Raw genomic sequence first — 7,597 nt, forward strand, 5'->3', positions numbered from 1 at the left:
CCATTTAGTTTGAAAAAAAGATCTGTCCAGAGTAGAGAAAAATATATCACGAGTAAAGTAAGATCTGTCAGGAGCTCGTTAGGTTTGGTTGGGATAGGTTGGACCATTTACTTTGAAAATATGATCCGTTGAGAGTAGGTAAGTAACTATCAAGAAAAAAGTAAGATCTTTTAAGGGCCGCTTAGGTTAAGATTAGGATTGGTTGGACCATTTGAATTGATAATATAATTTGTCGAGAATAGGTAAAGATATGTCACGAAAAGAGTGGGATCTGTCAAGAGACCGTTAGGTAAGGTTGGGATAGGTTGGCCCCTTTAGATCTGTCGAGAGTGAAAAAAACCCAGTCACGCGTAGAATAAGATCTGTCACGAGCCCGTTAGGTTAGGTTAGGTTTGGTTGAGCCATTTAGTTTGACGCTAGCGTCAAGCGTCACTGACACCAGCGTCACCGACACCAGCGTCACCGACACCAGCGTCACCAACCCCAGCGTCACCGACACCAGCGTCACCGACACCAGCGTCACCGACAGCGACGTTACTAAAACCACCGTCACTGACAACAAAGTCACTGACACCAGCGTCACTGACACCAGCGTCACTGACACCAGCGTCACTGACACCAGGGTCACTGACACCAGCGACACTGGCACCAGCGTCACTGACACCAGCGTCACTGACACCAGCGTCACTGACACACCAGCGTCATTGACACGTCACTGTCACGTTACTGTCACGTTACTGATACGTCACTGTCACGTTACTGTCACGTTACTGATACGTCACTGACACCAGCGTCACTGACACCAGCGTCACTGACACCAGCGTCACTGACACCAGCGTCACTAACACCAGCGTCACTGGCACCAGCGTTACCGACCCCAGCGTATCAGACATCGTCACTCACACGTCACAGACATCGTCACTGACACGTCACTGACAACTTCACTGACAGCCGCGTCTCTGACACCAGCGTCACTGACCCCGGCGTCACTGACACCAGCGTCACTGATAGGTCAATGATATAGGATGGGAAACCACAAGATATAACAAACATTTTTAAAAATTACAATTTATTTTAATGAAAAGGATCGCGAGCGAGCGACGCGAAGGTATGAACCCCTTTAAAATACGTTACAAAAAAAAATTGAGTGAGCGCCGCGATGTACCACCGGTCCTATGATGTCGCCGACCTTTTTTTTTGCCTGGAGCTTCTGTTTGGGGTATTCCCACGGTTTGGTAATAAAAGTTGAACAAATCAAGGGGACAAGTTCTGTGTATCGCCATTCTGAAGGCAATACTTATCCTTAAGGCCGTTTATTAGCGATACTCAATTTTATCGCCAAAAAATGTTTCTAAGTATCGCCTTTGCATTTGCAGAGTAAGAAGCTTAACATTTGTCAAGACAAAATTGATAAGAATGTTTTTAAACTCAGGGCGGGGGAAAATGGGACAGGAGATGAACTGAACCCCCCATATTTAACTTAAAATATTGTATGTTCAGGCATAACAACCATCAAAAGGGGTTCCGTGGCATCAGCAGTTCATTACATGATAGCTGTTTCGCCGGTGCATACGGCATTCGAAGTAAAATATGGGGTCTTCAGTTCTTCGCCTGTCCATTTTTTTCCCGCGCTGACCCTAAACAAAACTCATCCGAGTCTGAGAGTGTGCTCCAGTAAGTGCACCAAAAATCTTCCGCCCAGTGTTTCTTGCTCGAACTACTAGAATTGGCTTGATCGGACTTTTTGGTTCGTCCTTCGATCCTCTTAGGAGACGTCAGATTACTATCCTGTTATTCCTATTCCAGTACTTTCGGCCATCTTCCTATCACTTTTTACCTCTTCCACGAGTGATGCCACGTCGAATCCTCTTTCTCTGAGCTGCTTTAAACACGTGAGCTGTTTATTCATATCGGGGAAGTTTTTAGACAGAATGTGTAGCAGGTGAAAAAAAAGCGTTATCTCCATCGTAAGCACCACTTCCTAGAAGACAAACCTGTGATAATAAAATATAGGGGAAGGTGGGGTACCATGTGACACGGCCACCATGTGACTTTGGCTTTTTCTCCCAAACGGCTCGCTATCCAACAGCGGTAAGAAGACTCAAAGAAAGGTATCATGAAGGAGAATCGACGTGCAATAGGTTGTGACTCTCCTTCGAAAAGGACGGGAATGGTAGCGATCAGAATTGGAAATAGTTTTAAAATAGCTCATTGGAAACTGGGCACCATGTGACACTACTGTCATTCGCTATGGGATTCCACGATTCAGTCAGTTGAATGTGTTCAGCCCATGACTTTTGTACACTAATAACTAAAACCTTCATTGCTGGGGAAACCAAAGATGATAAATTGATAAACTCAACGGAAATAAAAAGCTGAAAGACTTCTTCTTTCATTCTTTGCGTACAGATACGCTGAATAGGATTTAAACCCTGACAATAAGCCACTGTCACATGGTGCACTAAGGCTGTCACACAGTTTACTACGTGGGGTACGAAGTGACACTTTGACTTGGCCCATTCAACTCGGGATAACTCAGCAACCAAAACAGATAAATTAGAAATCTCAACAGAAATTTTAAGGTGAAGAATCATTTTGTTCACATGACTACTTTAGATGTAATGTGATTGGTAGTATTGGGTTGACGGGCACTTAACAAAAACCGTCACATGGTACCCCACCTTCCCTTACGGGACCTGGCAAAACATTGGAAAATAAAACAAAGTAAAGAGCAGAAGGGCTTAGAAGTGAGTTCGGTCCTATTTTTTCCATTTTTTAAAATGATTGAAACCCCTCCGGAGTGTCAACTCAGTGATATACGGAAAATGAAAGTGAAAATTATTACGCGTTTCGTCCGTCCGTCCGCCCCATCCCCTCCCCCGCTACACCGCTACAGGGCAAATGTTTTAGTCAGTGGAGTGTGTTTGATAATTGCAAGAATGATTTGGTTTTTTTAAACCTTTGTGAGTGTATTTCCATTTATATTCTCAGACACTATATTTTTAGTTGTTTGCTTTGCTCATAACATTTAAAAAATATATTAATACATTCTTTAAGTACAAACCAGATACTAATCTTCCCAAAAATAAATAGTCTTTGCTGACTCTTGACAATGATTCGGGGAAAAGGCTTCATTGCAATGCTGTGAGTTTACTATAGTACAAACCCTTTAAAGAAAACATATGGGTGAGTGTAGCGCATTCAAGGTTTGACATTGACATCAGATTCAATGAGACGATTCACTGACTTGGTCATATAATTTCATGAGACGACTCTTTTAACTTAATCATACATTGTCTGCGACAACTGGTAATGGGGTATTTTAACGAATCCCTGGCCCGGAAGTCAAAGAACAAAAGTAAGAACCAAAACGGCTTCTGCGCATGCGCAGAGGTCCCCCCTCCACTCTGAGGCAGCGTCTGCGCATGCGCAGAAGCCGTTTTGGTTCTTACTTTTTTTCTTTGATTTCCGGGCCGGGGATTCGTTAAAATACCCTTTTTGGGTTGGTCATGGTTTGAGTTGGCTCTCTTTTTAATTTACTCAGAATGTTAAGAAAATACTTTCGCTAAACTGTTTCAAAGATTAAATAACACATCATGACTATCATTATGAATAAGATAAACTTGCGTTTAGCAATAAGTGGCCTCGACATTGGAATCTATGAAACGATTCATTGGATCTGACAGACTGTCTTCTCCGTAAAGTAGTTGAAATCAGCCTGCCTGTAAATATGTCTCTTTTTAATTAATGCAGATAAATCAATATAGTTTAATCCACTAGTTTAAACTAAAAGGGAGAAAGGCTTTTTAGGTATTACTAATAACATTGCGTATTCAAAAGTTCAGTAAAAAGGAGATATCGAATGGTAATTGAAGTATTTCACTGTGGCAAAAAGCTACGGAAAATTCTGTAAACAGCTTGTGGTAATTCTCCGTAGCCCCCTTATCAATATTCTCCGTAGGCTCTTACAGTATTTTCCGTAGGACAGCACAGTATTCTCCGTAGGACCTTACAGTGATCTCCGTAGGACTAAACAGTCTTCCAGGTCCTACGGAGAAGACTGTGCGGACTTACAGAGAATACTGTAGGGCCCTACGGAGAATACTGTAAGAGCCTACGGAGAATATTGATAAGAGGGCTACGGAGAATCCTGGCAAAAAATTAACAGAATTTTCCGTACCTGTTTGCCAAAGTGTTGTGAATCGTATTAAGCAATTCAATGCTGGCTGTTAAATGTTACTCGACTGAGTAACAGGGTCAGGGTTCATGGCATGACACTATAAACAGGAAACGCTCTTAAAAAACCTAACAACTGAAGACCCATACTTTAAACTAGAATTACATGATTTAGTACCAAAATTTCCTCGGTGTTTCATTGCTTCCTGCAGTATTTGGTGTGCTGATCACAAAAATGACTTCCAATTTCATCTGAGACCTTTATTTTTCCCAAAATATTTACCAATTTTGGCCCAAAAATTTTTTACATCGAGTTTTACATAGTTTCCTGCAGTTTTTGGTGTGCTGATCACGAAAATGACTTCCAATTTCATCTGAGACCTTTACTTTTCCAAATTTTACCAATTTCGGCCCAAAAATTTTTTACACTGAGTTTTACATAGTTTCCTGCAGTTTTTGGTGTGCTGATCACGAAACTGATTTCCCAAATTTCATCTCAGACCTTTACTTTTCCAAATATTTCCCAATTTCGGACCAAAATTTTTACATCGGGTTTTACATAGTTTCCTGCATTTTTTGGTGTGCTGATCACGAAAATGACTTCCAATTTCATTCCAGGCCTTTACTTTTCTCAAAATTTACCAATTTGTGACCAAAATTTTAAAATTGATTTTCACATTGTTTCCTGCAGTTTTCAGTAAGATAATCACGAAAATGACATTAATTCCGGCCCTTTCATTACGGAAGACCCTGTATTGGCCTTATTTTGCATATATTTTTCACCATCTTCTACAAGAATACAGACGCATCGCTCGCCTACTACGCGCCCAAACAAAAAGGCGCGTACCCCTAGTATAGGTACTCTGCAAACTCAAGCGTCGGCACAGCATTGGTCAGGTTGAAGCATGCCTGCAAGTTTACTCAACGCTGGAGCATGTTTGCCATTTACACGCCAAGTGACGTGTGCCTGCAAATACACTGTGGCTGAAGTCTCACCTTTTGCATGCAAATGTATTATTTCTGTCACCAGTTCTGTTGATTTACAATTATGTGGGTTCAAAGTTATGTCTGTCAACAGCAGCTCATTTACCGTCTGTCCCGTGGTATTTGTAAAAAAAAAAAATACTGGAGGACGGACACTGCACTGCATGCTGTGCGTCCGATTACTTGGACGCGTCCTATTAGAATACTCTTAACTGTTAGAGCAGATCCAAGACAATCCTTACTGCCACAGCCGATCCAAGACAATCCAAACTGTCAGGGCAGATTTAGAACTATCCTAACTGCAGTGGTACCTTTAAGTGCTCATGAACTATATTCATTGCAAATCAGTGAATCTCAATATCTCTAATGTAAACACCTTTATTCTAGGAACGTGACATCACGTTGAAACGAACGTGACAAATTCAAGGGGTTACCCACTCTGGTAATCGTGTGTACACTTCGTACGGTAATCATTGGTAATCACACACCAAAACTGGCTAGTTTCGCCGTTTTTATCGGATTTTGGGGGTTTTTCTTATGATATTAGGTCAAAATGCTCTTAGCCGGCAAAAATTTTGGAATTTTTTTTTGTAAGGGAGAGTGGGGTAATTCCGGACACGGGGTAATTCCGGACACTTCGATTTTCACTGGGTTTGAGGGAAAATAACTCAAAAGCCCGCCTAACAGAGGAAAATAATCAGTTAAAAATGATAATTCCAAATCGCCGAGGTAGGAGGTCAAACCGTTTTTGGGTGTGGTCGCTTCACGAAATTTTTAGTACCATCAAAAAACAAAAGCTGCATCTTCCCCTCATATTTCCATGTACTTATCGTACCTTACCGTCAAGTTCAGCCCCCAAAACTAAAATTTTATCATATTATATGGTCATTGGACTTTACTTTGGCGTTTCGGGAGTGCTCGTATGGCTCGCCGTTTTCTTACAATTGAACATCAAGGTTTTCACTACCTATGGGGTAAATCCGGACAAGAGGGGTTATTTTTTTCAATTTCCCGCATAATGTTAAGGTAGGGGGGTTTAAAATTGTGGCATGCATCCCCACCGTTCAGAAGGATAAAAAAAGAACGAAAAAAAGCATTGCAGCTATGTTTAAAAGCTTTACTCAAAACAGTGTTGTCAAATTTTGGGGGTTTTTATAGAAACTATTCCTTATAATATGCTTTGAGTAATAATCAAAAACTTCAGTTCGCAGCCAATGTCCTTGTCGCCTTCTAAAAGGATGCCTCACATCAAAACAAGCGAAAGTAAGCTCGAGTAGTGTCAAAATTTTAAAAGGGCGTCCGGAATTTCCCCCTAGGTCGTCCGGAATTATCCCAGGCTGGGGCAATTCCGGACACTTGCAGGGCTTTTGTTAGGCGCCTATATCTCCCTAACCGTAGCTGAGATTTGGGTTTCATGTATATCATTTTTAAGGTAAAGGTCCATACTTTACTCTCCTGTGATAACATTTGACCCAAAAAACATATTCAAGCTCAAAAACCAAAAAGAAAAAAAGCGTCCGGAATTACCCCACTCTCCCTTATGTTTGTAGGGTTTCACTGGTAATCAGTAATCCTTTGTACATTCCTGAGCTGAGTGGTCAACCCCTTGGGCAAAATGTCACGTTCGTTTGAGCCGGTTTGAGCATTGTGTCACGTTCGTTTTAATGTGAACAAGCCGATTTTTGGCCAATTCACACCCAAACGACTGTGACACAATGCTCAAACGAACGTGACATTGTCGCGTTCGTTTCAACGTGATGTCACGTTCCTGGCATGAGAGTGCACTGTGGCAAAAAGGTACGGAAAATTCTGTTAATTTTTTTTCCAGGATTCTCCGTAGCCCTCTTATCAAATTTTCCCCCAGGCTCTTACAGTATTCTCCGTAGGGCCGTACAGTATTCTCCGCAGGACCGCACAGTCTCCTCCGTAGGGCCTGGAAGACTGTATGGTCCTACGGAGATCACTGTACGGTCCTACGGAGAATACTGTGCGGTCCTACGCAAAATACTGTAAGAGCCTACAGAGAAGACTGACAAGGGGGGTACGGAGAATTACCACAAGCTGTTTACAGAATTTTCTGCAGCTTTTTGCCACAGTGTGCAATGTCCACGTATTTATGTAAGGACGATACTTTTTAACAAGCCCTTCGCGTTGTAATTTTATTAAGTATGTTGGTACGGACATTGGGAAAAGACCGCTTTTCACGTGATGCGCAGTTAAGATAGTTCTGAATTGACACTAACACTTCGGATTGTCTTGGGTCCGCTCTTACAGTTAGGATTTTCTTTGATCTACTCTGGCGGTTAGGATTATTTTATTAGGACGCGTCGACTAGTCGACTTGTCCACTTAGCAACCGTTCTAAATTCCATTCAAGCTACATCTACCGCGTTCTAGTTTTACAAGATTACAAGATGGTGTCCACCAGCGGAGTTTTT

The sequence above is a fragment of the Thrips palmi genome, unplaced genomic scaffold, assembly GCF_012932325.1.
Source record: "Thrips palmi isolate BJ-2018 unplaced genomic scaffold, TpBJ-2018v1 HiC_scaffold_4, whole genome shotgun sequence".
Taxonomy (NCBI): domain Eukaryota; kingdom Metazoa; phylum Arthropoda; class Insecta; order Thysanoptera; family Thripidae; genus Thrips; species Thrips palmi.